The following is a 16,184-nucleotide window of genomic DNA, read 5'->3' on the forward strand; positions in this document are numbered from 1 at the left end:
TGCATGACATATTTCTGAAGAGATATCCCACTTTACAAATAAGAAAAGTAAATAACATACAATACATTTTCCATTAGTTTTCTGGTTTAGGCAGCATTAGTTAAGTTCAGAACCCCTGTGGGCAAAACGCAGATGCTCACATCACAACACATTCTTCAGAAATCAGCTAAAAGACACATAAAGTCTCATTTATTTTCCTAAAAATGAACAATGCAATCTTAGTATTCTCTGAAAGGACTTTTTTGGAAATTACTTCAAGATGCAAGTTACATATAAATTTTCTTTGGCCTGGTCTGATGCTATCTAGAAAAGCTAGGTGAGTAATCTGATCAAGCAAAACTGTTGGACAGCTCAATGGACTTCTGGAGGATAAAGGCAACATAGCAGAGATATTGGAACTTGCGGAGACGCCTGCTAAAGTTGAGCCTGCCACCTAGCACTGCGATGATGCTTCTTGGAGCTGGTTTCTTGATTGTCTTCACAGGGTCCTTACGCCATGTTCTGTATGAGGGGCTGTGTAGTGGGAGTAAAGATTGTCTGGGTTTTGTGTTTCAAATATTGTAATTGTATGGATTTTGCTTGTGGGATCCCATGCGTGTGTGTGTGTGTGTGTGTGTGTATGTGTGTTAAGGCCAGACAGCATTCCATGTATTTTATTGCTGTGTATTTTTCAATGTATTCAATGCATGGTTATGAATGCTACAAAGCGCGTTTGGCTTGTGTAAAAAGAGAAAGGGGGAGATGTGGATGATTTTCTGGCAAAGAGCGGCCATGTGCCCAGATCAGCAAGTGCCTACGTGGAGTTCAACATGAACCAAGGGACAGCAAAAGGTGAAGGAGGATGGGAGTGAGGCACTGGGAGTAAGATTCCCAGCAAGATAAGAAGGAGCTGGAATTTACTGAGTTGCTAAATTAAGGACTGTTGGAAAACTTTGAAGGTCAGATTCTCACACCTGTGTTTAACCAATTATATGTTAGTTGTTAAAGGCCTCAAAGATATGTATCCAATCACAATGGGCCAAGTTAGTGTAAACAACTTTAAGAAATAGTATATAAAGAGTTAGTTTTCTATAATAAATGGCTTTGCCTGATCACATCACACACAACTGAGTCCATTCCGTGACAGGAACTAAATGATATTTAAGGTCTCTTTCAACCCAAACCATTCTGTGAGTCTATGTAGCAGACAAAATTTAGGCTTAGCTATCCAGTCAGCTTAAAATACTGTAAATCTTGACTTTTAAGACACTATTTTTTCTAAAAAATGCAATAAAAAATAAGCAAAATGCCAAATTAATCCCTCCTACACAAAAATCAAACCTATATTTTCCTCATTATGCAACATTTCAATCAACAGCCACTTGAAGCTGAGAGGGAAAACATGTGATAGACATTTTTGTGGTCCTTGATGTACTGCCAGAGGCACTCAGGCATTAAAATGATTGTCAAAGGATAAGACTACACATAGAAAAAATTGCTGACCTACAGATGCATATCATTACCTTAGTTTTCTTAACCTATTGTTGGTAACAGCAAAACGCTCATATCTAAAATAAACCAAGCCTGCAATCAGTGAGCAGAAAACAAATAACACTCTCTTCCATTCTCTGCAAAACATGTTCAAGAAGCAATTAGGGTGAAAATGACTTTACTTATGAAAATGTTGTTTACATATTGGTTTGAAAGGTCAAGCACTAGGGAGTGATTGATAGATAGATAGAAACTTCAGTGTTTGTAGACACCCACATTTGCCTGTCGAGCATTATATGTGAGCAGTAGAAGCAAAACTAATAAAAACTCGAATAAAAAAAAACAGGATCCAGAGGAATAAACACATTTTTCTCCTCTCTCTCTCCTCAGCTTTATTTTCCTCTTTTTCTTATCCCTGTCAACTCTGACCAGTACATGTGATACTCTTTGGTTAGTACTAAAGGCCATAGGAAAAAACTAGCAGCAAAAGACTTAGCATTTTAGAAAGAAAACAACGACAAAAAAAGAATACATATAAACAGAGAAGCAGGAAATGAGGATGCACTTGGAATGGCATGATTCATAAAAATCAATTATTCAGAAGAATTAAGGGATCAGGCTAAAAGTGTAGATAGAAGACAATAATTGCAACAACAACAAGAAAAGGAGATGGGGGGAATAAAAGGGATCAGCATTGTGTCTGCATAATGATTTTCCCTGGCTTACATAAGTACGTCTATGGACGTTCTCATTTTCTATATGAGGCCATGATATGACCATAGTACATCAAGGAAGAAGGCAGCATTTCTCTGTCACTGCTCAAAAGAGTTCTTTAATAATTAAATATCTGTGACCTGAAGCTCATCAGGCATTTAGAGTATTAGAAATAATGGTAGATTAAATGTCTGTGGAGGAGTGGAGACCTCACAGAAGCAGGTTAAGTGCAGTTCTGCTTCAGAATTGATTCTTTAGATATTGCCAACATAAATGTAGGATTTTCTACCAGAGGTTTTGTGTGAAATTTAATATTGAGGTTACAGTACTTATGTCATCTGGTTACTGTTGAGCACAGGAGCATTGCTTAACCACCAGGCCACACTACAGCAGTTGCTGTACAAAATTCCCTAAAACAATTTTGCCACCCCAATCTTAAACCTACTAAGTCACTAATCAAAAATCAGAAAATGCAGTTTTGGAATTCAAATGCAGAGTTAAGATTGCAGAAGATTTCCTCTTTTTTTTTTTTTTTTTTGTTTTGTTTTGCTTAAAAACATGGGGGAATTTCATATCACCTAGCTTTAAGTACTTTCAGATTGGAGGCTAGCATGCACACATACTGCTGTAAGGCAAAGAGGCTCCTCTATGGAAGGATTTCAGATAGGAGCCAAAGTTATGTGTCCCAAATTGTTCACTAGATGATGCTCTTTCTCTTGTTTATACATAGGTCCTAGACAGACTAGCCATTAGGCATATTAATTCGTAAGGTTGTTATGCTTCCCTGATGCCTTAACTTATGCATTAGGATGAACTACTGCTACAAAGCAAGCAGAAAATCTGTTAATACAAAGAAAAAAGGAACAGGTTCACTGCACCAGTGAATTAATACAGAAAATTTTCCAAAAATTATCAGTAGATCTTAATATTGCTAGTATTTTAAATGGAAATATAAAGGATCTTCATAGTGTTGTTCATGTATTATCTTTGATTAATTGATACTGATGGGTCAGAGACAGAAGAGTCCAGGTATTATTAAACAAGACATCTTGAAGATAGCTGACCCTCAGGCCAACCCTTTCGACCCAGCTATACATAACTTAAGTTTCCTGAAGTTGATCTTTCATATATCTGATTCCATGTACTGAACTTCTTGACCCAAAGGCTTTGTAGTAGTGTTGGTTTTCTTGTTTTCACTTACACAGCTCCAGGTGGCTGAGTAATTATAGCCCAGGTTCTGGTTGCCTCTCTGCAGGAGTCATGGTCAGGCAATAAGGAACAAGATAAGCCTATGAATAGCAGGCAAGTAGAACTGCAGTCTGTAGAGTTTTAGAATTTTATATATGACTGCTTTGAGACATACAATCTCTCAAGTGAGAAAGCAACAAAACCATACTACTTTCTTTTTACTATAACTGGATGGAGAAGAAGATACAGGGCCTTGCCATACCACTTGGAGGCACATAAATAAAGAAACCTTTCCTCTGTGATCTAAAAGGCTCTAGAATTATTTATTCAGTATAGCTTTCTCAGTGGGAAACATCCAGCGGCAGCTACATTATGATTGGGAAGATAGGTTAAAATAAATAATATTAATTTAAGCAACCTTATTGCTATCATTAACCTTTCATTACAATTGGGACTTACATTTGCTCCTTTTTTCTCAATCATTCTCTATACTGACCAATATAGTCAGAAGGAATGGCTGACAAGGGCATATGAGAGGAGCTAGTTTATCTTTAATGTAAGCAATCTTGAAAAAACAGCTTGCTGAAATATTAACTTTGTGTGTGTGAAATACTATTCTTCATGATTTTTTTCACCACGATATATTTTTTTATCCAGCCCCTGGATCTTGAAATTCTACCCTTTGCGCAAATTTCTTAGTCTGCACACAAAGTGTCATGTAGCTCCATTACAAAAAGAACTTTCTTTCTCTGTGAATGGTGTGTTATTACATATTTAGAAAATATTCAAAGATGGTAAAGGTTCAGACTACAGAGAAAAATCTTTATTTTAATGTCAATGTGGCTCTTTGCTCTGCTGGGATTTCACTTCATTGATCTTTCAGAATGTTTCTGTCAGATGCTATTTTGCACAGTCTGTAAGGAGTAGAGGTAGCCCACCAGCAGATGTTGCAGATCTTTTCTGTGTGGCTCACAGAGGATGCCAGTTGATTACACCCAGAAGCTGGCAGTCTTCAAGTTAAAGTCTCGTACATGATTGCAGCTTTACTAACGGGGCGAGTGAACAGGAAGTAGTGATAAGTCATGAGTTTAATTCATGGAAAGTGAAAGTATTAAGAGGGTCTAGTTTGTTTTCATGCTATTTTTGAAACTGATGCTACATATCAGTGTAGTGTTTTCTTGCATTGCTGCATCTCATTCTTGTTAGCTTGGAGGGCACGCTAAGGCACATGAAAAACAAGGAGGTGGTTGGTGACAGCCAGCATGGCTTCACTAAGGAGAAATCCTGCCTGACCAATTTGGTGGCCTTCTATGATGGGGCTACGGAACTGATGAACAGTAGAAGAGCAGCTGACATCATCTATCTGGACATGTGCAAAGCGTTCGACACTGTCCCACAGGACATCCTTGTCTCTAAATTGGAGAGACATCAATTTGATGGGTGGACCACTCGGTAGATAAAGAACTGACTGGATGGCCACATGCAAAGGGTTGTGGTCAATGGCTCGATGTCCGGCTGGAGACCGGTGACAAGTGGTGTCCCTCAGGGATCGGTGTTGGGACCGGTCTTGTTCAACATCTTTGTTGGTGACATGGACAGTGGGATTGAGTGCGCCCTCAGCAATTTTGCCGATGACACCAAGCTGTGTGGTTCGGTTGATTCGCTGGAGGGAAGGGATGGGATCCAGAGGGACCTTGACACGCTTGTGAGGTGGGCTGATGCCAACCTGATGAAGTTTAACCATGCCAAGTGCAAGATCCTACACCTGGGTCGGAGCAATCTCAGGCACAGCTACAGGTTGGGCAGAGAGGAGATTCAGAGCAGCCCTGCAGAGAAGGACTTGGGGGTGTTGGTTGATGAGAAAATGAACATGAGCCGGCTTCAGTGTGCGCTTGCAGCCCAGAAAGCCAACCGTATCCTGGGCTGCATTAAGAGGGGCGTGACCAGCAGCAGGTCGAAGGAGGTGATCGTGCCCCTCTGTTCTGCTCTCCTGAGACCTCACTTGGAGTCTTGTGTGCAGTTCTGCTGTCCTCAACATAAAAAGGACATGGAACTGTTGGAACAAGTCCAAAGGAGGGCCACGAGGATGATCAGGGGACTGGAGCACCTCCCCTATGAAGACAGGCTGAGAAAGTTGAGGCTGTTCAGCCTGGAGAAGAGAAGGCTGTGTGGAGACCTCATAGCAGCCTTCCAGTATCTGAAGGGGGCCTACAAGGATGCTGGGGAAGGAGTCTTTATTAGGTACTGTAGTGACAGGACAAGGGGTAACGGGTTCAAACTTAAACAGGGGAAGTTTAGATTGGATCTAAGGAAGAAATTCTTTACTGAGAGGGTGGTGAGGCACTGCAATGGGTTGCCCAGGGAAGTTGTGAATGCTCCATCCTTGGCGGTGTTCAAGGCCAAGTTGGACAGAGCCTTGGGTGCCATGTTTTAGTGTGGGGTGTCCCTGCCCATGGCAGGGGAGTTGGAACTAGATGATCTTAAGGTCCTTTCCAACCCTAACTATTCTATGATTCTATGATTCTATGAAATAGTCATTGGAGGGGTAAACAAACACTTTCTGCAGTCACCGATTATATAGAGCACCAACTATTTCATATTTCTGTGTTTGGTCTAATCTTCATTTCCTAACTTGTCTAGCACAGACAACTTACTATTTACACTTCCCACTGGAAGCTGGAAGCCCCAGGTAGACTCCGTGGTAAAAAAAGTATCTATGAGTAGGTGATGCATTTTCTATTTGCCATCTCTCATTAGACAAATGAGCACACAGTTCAAGAGACTATTAAAAAAAAAAAAAAGGCTGCTTGATTAGAAAATACTTTCTGATGTTAGATTCTTGTACTTATGAAGATCTAAATTAACCTCCTGGAACTATGACTTTATCTGACAAACTAGTTCTTTCTCTGCAATTCCTGATTTAGCTTTGTTTTGCTACATGATCTTGCTTGTAAAACATTTCTCCAAAAAAACACTAGGGGAAACATCAGATAATTCCTCTTTCAAATTGAAACTATGCAATCAAGAACTGTCCTTCTGCTACAAGTAATTCTGATAGGCAATGGTCTGGATTCTCAATTTTGTAAAATTCTTAAACATGGTGCAAGAAGGCAAAGAAACCACTTGTAATATTTTTTGTAAGTTCTGGAAAAGATGTATTCACCAAACACACATGTACAACACCACATACAGTTTTGCTAGCTGATTTGTGAACTGAGAAGCAAAAGAGCAAGGATGTCTATTTTAACTGGAGATGTATCACAGAAGCCCTAGTGGGAGCACTGCATCTTGTCTGAAATAGCCATTGCTTAAAAGGATGATTGTTGAAACCTGAAACACTGACATAACAACCACTGAAAATCCGAATTTTGCTCTTCCATTTAATGCTTTCAAACCTGAACTCAGAGTAGGTAAGGATTGCACCTCTGGAGCTGAAAGAAATAATATATATATATATATATATCTCTCAGACCTGTTGCTATTTTAAAATTTATTACACTGGTTGTAAATATATCTGAGCTGTGAAACCACTTACAAAGACAATTGCTATTATCGAATGTGCTTATAGTAACAGTACTATACATGTAAGGTAAAAAAAGTGCTATGCTCTTGTAATTTGTTTTGGTTTTACTTTGATAACTTTATGGGAAATCTATATTCTGCTACTGTGAAGGCCAGAAATCTGAATGTATTGTAAGAGAAAAGTCTCAGAGAAAAATAGGAATAATGTTGGGTTTGTTTGGGTTTTTTGTTTTTTGGGTTTTTTTTTGTTGGTTTTTTTTTTCATTTTGTTGTGGGTTTGGGGTGGATTTTTTTTAACTTTTAATTGTATTCTTTTATTTTTTTCTTTATTTTTTCTTTACTTTTTCTTTACAGGCGAGACTACAGATCATCATATAACCATATTTTCCCTATGAATTTACCAGGAAGATCAATCAGTTATTTTGACATACAATGAGGTTATCACAGAATAGTGAAATACTAAGAAGAATGATTTAATTAAGTTCTAAATAATTGCAGAAAAATCTTAATACTGTGTCTTAATGTTGTAAAATTTCTTGGGTGCATAGGAATAATATGTGTGATTGTATGACAAGAATTGTTTACAGGGTGTACACTTTTATCAGATATAATATTTTTTAAAAAAGATTTCCAAACTATAACAAATGTCCAAATAGTATATTATAAAAATGTCTGAACAAATTTCATATGAGCTTTAAAAGCCATATGAAGAGGTATTGTAGCTAAGGTAATCTTGCTTAGAGGCAAGGTATGTTAGCATGAGTGCTTTATTATATTCAAAATCTGAATGGGCTTGTGTCCTATTATTCTGAATGTGAGCAAAAAGAGCTCAAGTTGCTTGCAGTGTATTATACTGATACATTTTCACCATAGCACCCTGAAAGATGTAGTCAATAATTTTACAATTATCAACACTTCTGTTCCTAATCTGCATTGGCAGTTTCTCTTGATTTTTCTTTTATCATTGTTTTGTCTGATCAGAATACTTTAGCAACTTTTATCCTTTGAGATACTTGTTATTCTCACTATGCCATGCTATCTCTCTACATATGGTATTTTACAGTCTCAGTTTCCCCTGTTTTTACACATAATGTTGATCTGCCAATATCCTGGATGTCCCTTAAAGGTTGGTTTTGTCACAGCTTGAAACAGCAGTTAGAAGGTGCTGAATGACTTCCAGGGTATCTGGCATTTTTAGACTTTTTTGGACAGATAAGTATAAAAGTTATAATCCAAAACCACAGTTGTAATCTCAAATGAAAGACAACCATGCTTTAATCTGTTTATATAAACCAGATCTGAGAGATCTTTTTTCCCACATTTATTTGCTATGTGCATATACATTCTCAGTTAATTTGTGCAGGGATTTTGTACCTTATGTCTGCTAGGTTATTTCTCTGTGAAAGCAGCTTAGTTTTAAAAGAAAATTATTTTGGTGGAGAAAGAATGGATCATAGTCCTATGTCCTGTACATCTATACAGATATAGACTCCCAGATATATGTGATCCTACTCATTCAGAGCAGAGTTCTGTGAAATTTTTAATTAAACGAACAACTTCTTAACTTATTTGGGAAATGCTGGCAAAATATTCTGGCAAAAGCAGGTTTAGGAGAACAGTTGTCTTCCGTAGTCTCACAAAGCAAAACTATTACTAATGACAATCCATGACAGCTTAAGATGAGCATAGGAACACCATTCCTACAGCCAAGTCAAAACTTTCAATGAAATACCACTACAGGGATAAACATTGCCAACCTTTGTTTATCAATTTCTTCAAAATGCATAAGGTGTCCATGACCCCAAAGCCTGTGTCCTACTCATGTTGATACTGACAGGAGGCTGCAGTCATGCTGTTGCCAATTTAGAAGTACCTTCCAAAAAAATATTATGAGTCAGTTTATTCTTTATGAGACATCTCATATAGTGAATATAGTAAACCTAACTGAAAGCGATAGTACAGTCTCTGATCTAAATTTGGGAAACAGTGACTGAGAAAGATCTCTCCTAATTGAAGTTTAATATTCAATGACAAATATGAAAGGAATCAATACTGCAGAGAATGCTGGTTTGCTTGTAACTATGTATAGCAATTATGTAGTGTGTGTAGTCCTGTCAGTGCTCTGGTAGAACTGCATGTAATGGATCTGTCTGAATTCTAATGAAGTAGAGGATATCTAACGATTCAGGTTTTGTCAATCTTCTGCACAAAATGCTATTATATTTAGCTGAAAAATAAAAAAAATCCCAATGTTATGAAAAGTATCTGGGAGCAAAGGAATATATTCAGTTAATATAATTTACCAGTAAATACATTCCTATTGAATCAGATTATTTACAAGCTGGAACATACTATTAGCATACTATAATCACAGTATATCAAGATGAAAATTCTGTTAAAAATATTAACAGTCCACTGAAATGTTGGGGTTCCAAGTTTTCATTTCAGTCAGGTTTCAGATGACGTAGGCTGTTGAACTTCCACATGCTGGGCTCCCACCACAGATCTCCTCCTCTGCACACATGTAAAGTAAATAACTTGATATTTTTTGGGTGCCATGAAGCAGGACACTCTGCTATATCTGCATGAGAATTGATGGTAACTATTTGAGTACAAAATGTGTTTCCAGAACTGCAGTGTTGCCTGTCTAAGATATATTTAAGAAATTTGTTGAATGTAGATGTCAGTTAAGATCTTTGGGTATCTTAGAAGAACAGCAGGTTTTTCAATCTTGAAATTATTTAATGTAAATCCAGCCTAATACTGGTTGCTTCCCATTAGGTTTAGCTTTACATCACTTATATCCTCTCTGGGTACACATCTGAAGCTGGAGATGTACCATTGTTTGGAGTTCCTGATTTCCAAAACTGGGGAAGAAATGACAGCATAAATATAGGCGTGTTAAAGGACTCCTATTCACAAGATCAGCTGTAATCAAAACTTGAATTCCAGTATTGCTATAGAGCGCTAGCACTTTGCCTTTGAAGAATGAAGCAACTTTTGTTTTTTTTAAGTCAAAAAACAGAGAGACAATTGTTTAAATAGTACAAAATATAATCAATTAAAATCATATATTTCACAAAAGACAGACTATACTGATTTGGAGGTCTGATTAAACACTACTGCCTTTTCTTTAACAATGTATTGCCTCAGTGTTAATAAATAAATTTGGTTTTTTTAAGTTGATCCTGTTAATAGTCTCCTCTTTATAAATATATTTGCTTCAGACAGAGTTGCAAAATTATTGTAAGTTTGAAGAAAGTGGCATGTCAAAGTTCAAAGCCTTGGCTTTTTAATTTTGCTTCAGGGAAGAAGCAATATGTGCCAGACTCTTATCAGGCTTCAGTGTTTCCCTTAGTCAGTGTGCTGGGCTGTTTTTACTGGTGTTTGCCAGTGCTTATAGAAGCAAGAAGTATAATGAATAGCAGGGCTAACAAAGCCTGCCTTCATTTAGGTTTACAGTTCAAAGGATTCTCCTTTACCTAACAACACCTCTCTAAAAATTCTCTGCTGTTTATCACAAAAGAGCTTTATGCTGCAGCATTGCCTTTTGGTGAGAGCGGAAGGATTATTTCCAAGGTGAGGGGACCTTAACATGGGTAGGGCCCACTCTTGTATTCAGGCATCAGTATGATAAAGGAATTTTAACCCCATCTATTCATTTGACTAATTTGAATTAAAAGTTGTCATCTCAGTTCTCGGACAGCTGGTATGAAAGTTGTTGTGAGGTAGGGAAATATGCATGAACACATATCCCATGCAAGTAGTACATTTTCATTAGACTTGCTTTCTTATGAAGCCAGAGTAAGAGGGCTCTGGATACTTCATGTTTTGCCTGTTCTTGATATAAAGGCTTTCAGCTGTCTGAAGCTCTAATTTCCTTCTTGCTGTTCTGTGCCCAGTTTTTGCGGGCAGTAACAAACTCCCCAGGCAGGCTATGACTTTCCTTGAAGCTACTGAAACCACTTGTGTGATATGTGTGCAGATCACCTGAGAACAGGACTCACACATGACTTTGAGTGAACCTCTAACTGTAAATTGCTTTCTCAGTGGAGAACAAATCATCCTGGTTCTGTGGAGTCTTGCAAAGCATTTTAGTTTTGTTATTCACTCTGCTAACTCCTGCTGCTTCTCTGCCTAGTACAATTGCTCACTGTTACAGCACTGAATTTGTAGTGATGTCTGTCAGAATCAGGAAGAGGTTCCTCAAAACATCCCTCTTTGTTTTGATTAAGATTAATTATCTTGTTCTTTAGTAAAAAAAAAAAAAAAAAAAAAAAAAAAAGGCAAAACCTCCAAAACCTATATTGCTTCTCACACCTGAGTCAAAGATTTTTGCACTGTTAAATGGAACAAGTAGTATTTCAGTAACTCACTAAGCCAAATTAATACTAAACATCAGATCTAACAATCTAAGATCTAACTTCCTTATTGTGATATTCAGAAGGAAAAGCAATTGTATTGATTCTCCTGAAGCTCATTTCTGTACCTATTATTATATTGCAAAATACTATTTTCAGCTGAATAGCAATATAGAACACAGACATATTTGTCACGTCTCTAACTCAATTACAAATTTAACTAGAAATTTTACAATGCATACATGCTTAAGATTTCATCTGCAAGACACTCTCAGAGGCAAAACAATGAAGGAAATACCAATTTTTCAAGCAAACGTTCAGAGCTAGCTGTTGCTATCTCTTTAGACAGATTTTCATTGTTAGTATGCCAGGTCTCAGCTGTCATTTTTTGTCCAAGCTATCCAGATATCTTACTATGAAAACAGATTCTGTTACCCTTACATAGAACATTGGCTTAATATATGACCCATGAATTTCACCAGAATTTATAAGAGAAGTACTATTTGATATAAATGAATCAAACTCAAGTCATTTATCCCCAAGTTCTCACCTCCTTTAAGAAATAAAAATTGCAATCAAAAATGTCTCATCAAACATTGTAAGAAATGCATATCTGACTAGGCAGTATGGATTGCTTCTGACAGCTTCCAGCCCTAAATAACAAAGCAAAGAAAAACAAAACAAAACAACCCCAACTGATTTTAAAACAAAAAGTTCTAATTGAGAACTGGAAATTCCAATTCCATTATGACTGATATGCATGTTGTTATTACTCACGAGTTTTCTTCAGAAGGGGCAATCCATTTAAATCCCTGTTTCTTAGGGGTTTTGTTTGTTTTTTCTTTATATACTGTTCTTGCATTTTTATTTTTTTTTTCTTATAAGCAGTTCTCTGGATGTTTGTCAGCAATTACCCTCGGTTCTTTAAAATTCTTTTTTTTCTTTTTTACAAAAGAAGGCATCATATTTCACACCTTCAGCTTCTTTCCTTTTTAAAAGCTTCTCAGTCTTTCCTTAGTGGAGAGCATGCAGACAGCTTTTCTGAAGAAATGGAGCTTAACTTTTTCTGAAAAATACTACATCCCAAAAGAGATGTTGTAAAACACTGTATTAAATTTTATTGTGGCAGAGCATAATAAAAACATTAGACTGGGGAGTAAGAGATTCACACCACAGTACCTCTTCCAGTGGCAGAATAAGAAAACTGTTTTTTGAAACACTAAGCTATTTGTCCAATTAGCATTTTTGGCAATACTCATCTGCATGTGCATAAAACCTCTGCTTCCCATTCCATTCAATAAATAGTCAAGAGCAAGAATATATAGCTTATTTAGATTCAAAATGCAGGCACCTTTTTTCTCAACATCCCTTAACAATTTTTACCTCATAACAAAGTATGTAATGAAGTTCAGGATTATAAATGTATCCTGAAATAAGGTATCCATATTCATGAGAAAGATGAGTAAATTTTCATCTCTTAAGGAAGGGAATCTTTATGTGTGGGGAGTGGGTCATACAGAAAAAAAATGACGGGAGTAAAAAAAGTTGAGTAGATTTTACTACAACTTCTATTTCCTCTTCTACATGATCCGCTAATAAAGCTGGCTTAGTGTTTCAGACCAATTGTTCTAATTGCTACCATTATGATTCTTATATATACCAATGCAGATTTTTTTAAGAACGACAGAATTTAATTTTAATTGTTTGTTTATAAATATTATAAAAATTTGCACTTCACTTCCTAGAAACATCTGACTTAAGTTTTAACGGTTATTTGATTTTTGATATATTATGTCTATTCTAATCTGTATTTCCTCAAGAAAAATTAAAGCCAAAATTAACAAGAACAAAAATTATGTTATTTCACCTAATAATTGCAAACAGTTGAGTATTACTTTGCTATGCAGTCACTCACCTAACAACATGTACTCTTAGGAAATATTAAAACATTAAAATATTCCAATTTCATTCCAACCTATAATTTGGGGGGACTTTGCCAAAGCTTTCTGATTTGTGAAAAATAGCTTGTTAGCTGTATCTGAAATACATTCTCTGCTTGTTTAAGTGCAACCTGTCAGTGACACTGTATATGTAGAATGAAAATGATAAAATAAAAAAAGAAGAAAACAAGTATCTTTTCCTGTTTGTTTTTTTTTTTTTTTTCATAGAATCATAGAATAGTTAGGGTTGGAAAGGACCTTAAGATCATCTAGTTACAACACCCCTGCCATGGGCAGAGACACCCCACACTAAAACATGGCACCCAAGGCTCTGTCCAACCTGGCCTTGAACACCACCAAGGATGGAGCATTCACAACTTCTCTGGGCAACCCATTCCAGTGCCTCACCACCCTCACAGTAAAGAATTTCTTCCTTAGATCCAATCTAAACTTCCCCTGTTTAAGTTTGAACCCGTTACTCCTTGTCCTGTCACTACAGTCCCTGATGAATAGTCCCTCCCCAGCATCCTTGTAGGCCCCCTTCAGATACTGGAAGGCTGCTATGAGGTCTCCATGCAGCCTTCTCTTCTCCAGGCTGAACAGCCTCAACTTTCTCAGCCTGTCTTCATAGGGGAGGTGCTCCAGTCCCATGATCATCCTTGTGGCCCTCCTCTGGACTTGTTCCAACAGTTCCATGTCCTTTTTATGTTGAGGACAGCAGGACTGCACACAAGACTCCAAGTGAGGTCTCAGGAGAGCAGAACAGAGGGGCAGGATCACCTCCTTCGACCTGCTGCTGGTCACGCCCCTCTTAATGCAGCCCAGGATACAGTTGGCTTTCTGGGCTGCGAGCGCACACTGAAGCCGGCTCATGTTCATTTTCTCATCAATCAACACCCCCAAGTCCTTCTCTGCAGGGCTGCTCTGAATCTCCTCTCTGCCCAACCTGTAGCTGTGCCTGGGATTGCTCCCACCCAGGTGTAGGACCTTGCACTTGGCATGGTTAAACTTCATCAGGTTGGCATCAGCCCACCTCACAAGCGTGTCAAGGTCCCTCTGGATCCCATCCCTTCCCTCCAGCGAATCAACCGAACCACAAAGCTTGGTGTCATCGGCAAAATTGCTGAGGGCGCACTCAATCCCACTGTCCATGTCACCAACAAAGATGTTGAACAAGACCGGTCCCAACACCGATCCCTGAGGGACACCACTTGTCACCGGTCTCCAGCCGGACATCGAGCCATTGACCACAACCCTTTGCATGTGGCCATCCAGTCAGTTCTTTATCTACCGAGTGGTCCACCCATCAAATTGATGTCTCTCCAATTTAGAGACAAGGATGTCCTGTGGGACAGTGTCGAACGCTTTGCACATGTCCAGATAGATGATGTCAGCTGCTCTTCTACTGTTCATCAGTTCCGTAGCCCCATCATAGAAGGCCACCAAATTGGTCAGGCAGGATTTCTCCTTAGTGAAGCCATGCTGGCTGTCATCAACCACCTCCTTGTTTTTCATGTGCCTTAGCACGCCTTTCAGGAGAATCTGCTCCAAGATTCTGCCAGGCACAGAGGTGAGACTGACTGATCTGTAATTCCCTGGGTCATCCATTTTCTCCTTCTTGAAAATGGGGGCTATATTTCCCTTTTTCCAGTCGTTGGGAACTTCACTTGGCTGCCACGATTTTTCAAATATGATGGCCAGTGGCTTAGCAACTTCATTCGTCAGCTCCTTCAGGACCCGCGGATGGATTTCTTCAGGTCCCATGAACTTGTGTATGTTTTTAAGATAGTCTCGAACCAGATCCTGTCCTACAGTTGGCCTAGGGTCTTCATTCTTACAGTCTTGTTTGTTTTGTTTTGGTGGTTTTTTGTGTTTTAACTTTATGCTTGCTGAGTACACATTATGCAAGTGAAGGTTTTTGATCTTAGCTGTATAAAGAGTATGTGGCAGATGAAATGCTCTGTGTGATCAGACCAAAAGTTTCATCAAGCCCAATTCTATGTCTGTAAAAGTGGACAATTACAGTTGGTTAAAGAAAGAGCCTTCTTCTTTACCCTCCTGGCTTCTCCTGGAGGGTCTTTTGGAGCTTTGAATTTCACCTACATTTTTATTTGTAATAGTTACTGCTCAAGCTCTTCTCCATGTATATTTTTACTACCTCTTTAAATCTATTTAGACTAAGCCCCTCCCACTGCGAAGTCTGGGATGTGCTTCCCTGGCAATGCTGCTGCTGTCAGTTAACTGACCTTTGCGACTTTGGCTTTGTGCACCACTCAGCTTTGCTCTAGAAAAGGCACAGGAATGGCCCATCTGCATCTGCCAGTTAGGACCTCACTGAGTTCCTGTGAACTAAGTTAGAAAACTGTAGCACAAACTAAAGTTTAACTGTGTGATGTCAGAGGAAATGCAATCTCCTGGCAAAAGATGAATGGTCCCTGGGATGTCTACTGAAATAATTGGGTTTTGTAAGGATTCCTAAACAGTAATTTAAATATTTATGAAAACAAGAATGTTCTTACACAGGTCTTAGAAAAAAAGTTTTGAAATGTCTAAAATAAACTACTAAAGTCTTTAATTTCCTAGGTACAGCAAAATGTAAATTCCTGCAATACATGTTTCTTTTTAATCTCTGTATAGTGATATTTCAAGAGCCTATGTTATGGGAAACATTATTGAAGAGCCTGTTGTTTTTACCAGTATTCAGATTGAAAAATACAAAAAAACAAGGAGCTAGCTTACATTCTGCAGTTAAGCAACAGTTGATGGGGTGATAACTATTAATTACCCACTGGCAGGTGGACAGGTAATCAAAAATTTATTTGCTGCAGTGAGATTTGTATTGTCATGAGAAAATAGACAACAGACACAGCACTTTGGAGTGGGAATCTGTACAGATCAGGACTCCTATCTACCTAGGTGCAGCAGCAGTACTGCCAGCTGGTATATTGATTTCATTACAGCATCATCACCGAGCACCCAGGCTAGGCTA

Source organism: Psittacula echo (assembly GCF_963264785.1).
Source record: "Psittacula echo genome assembly, chromosome: 2".
Classification (NCBI taxonomy): Eukaryota; Metazoa; Chordata; class Aves; order Psittaciformes; family Psittacidae; genus Psittacula; species Psittacula echo.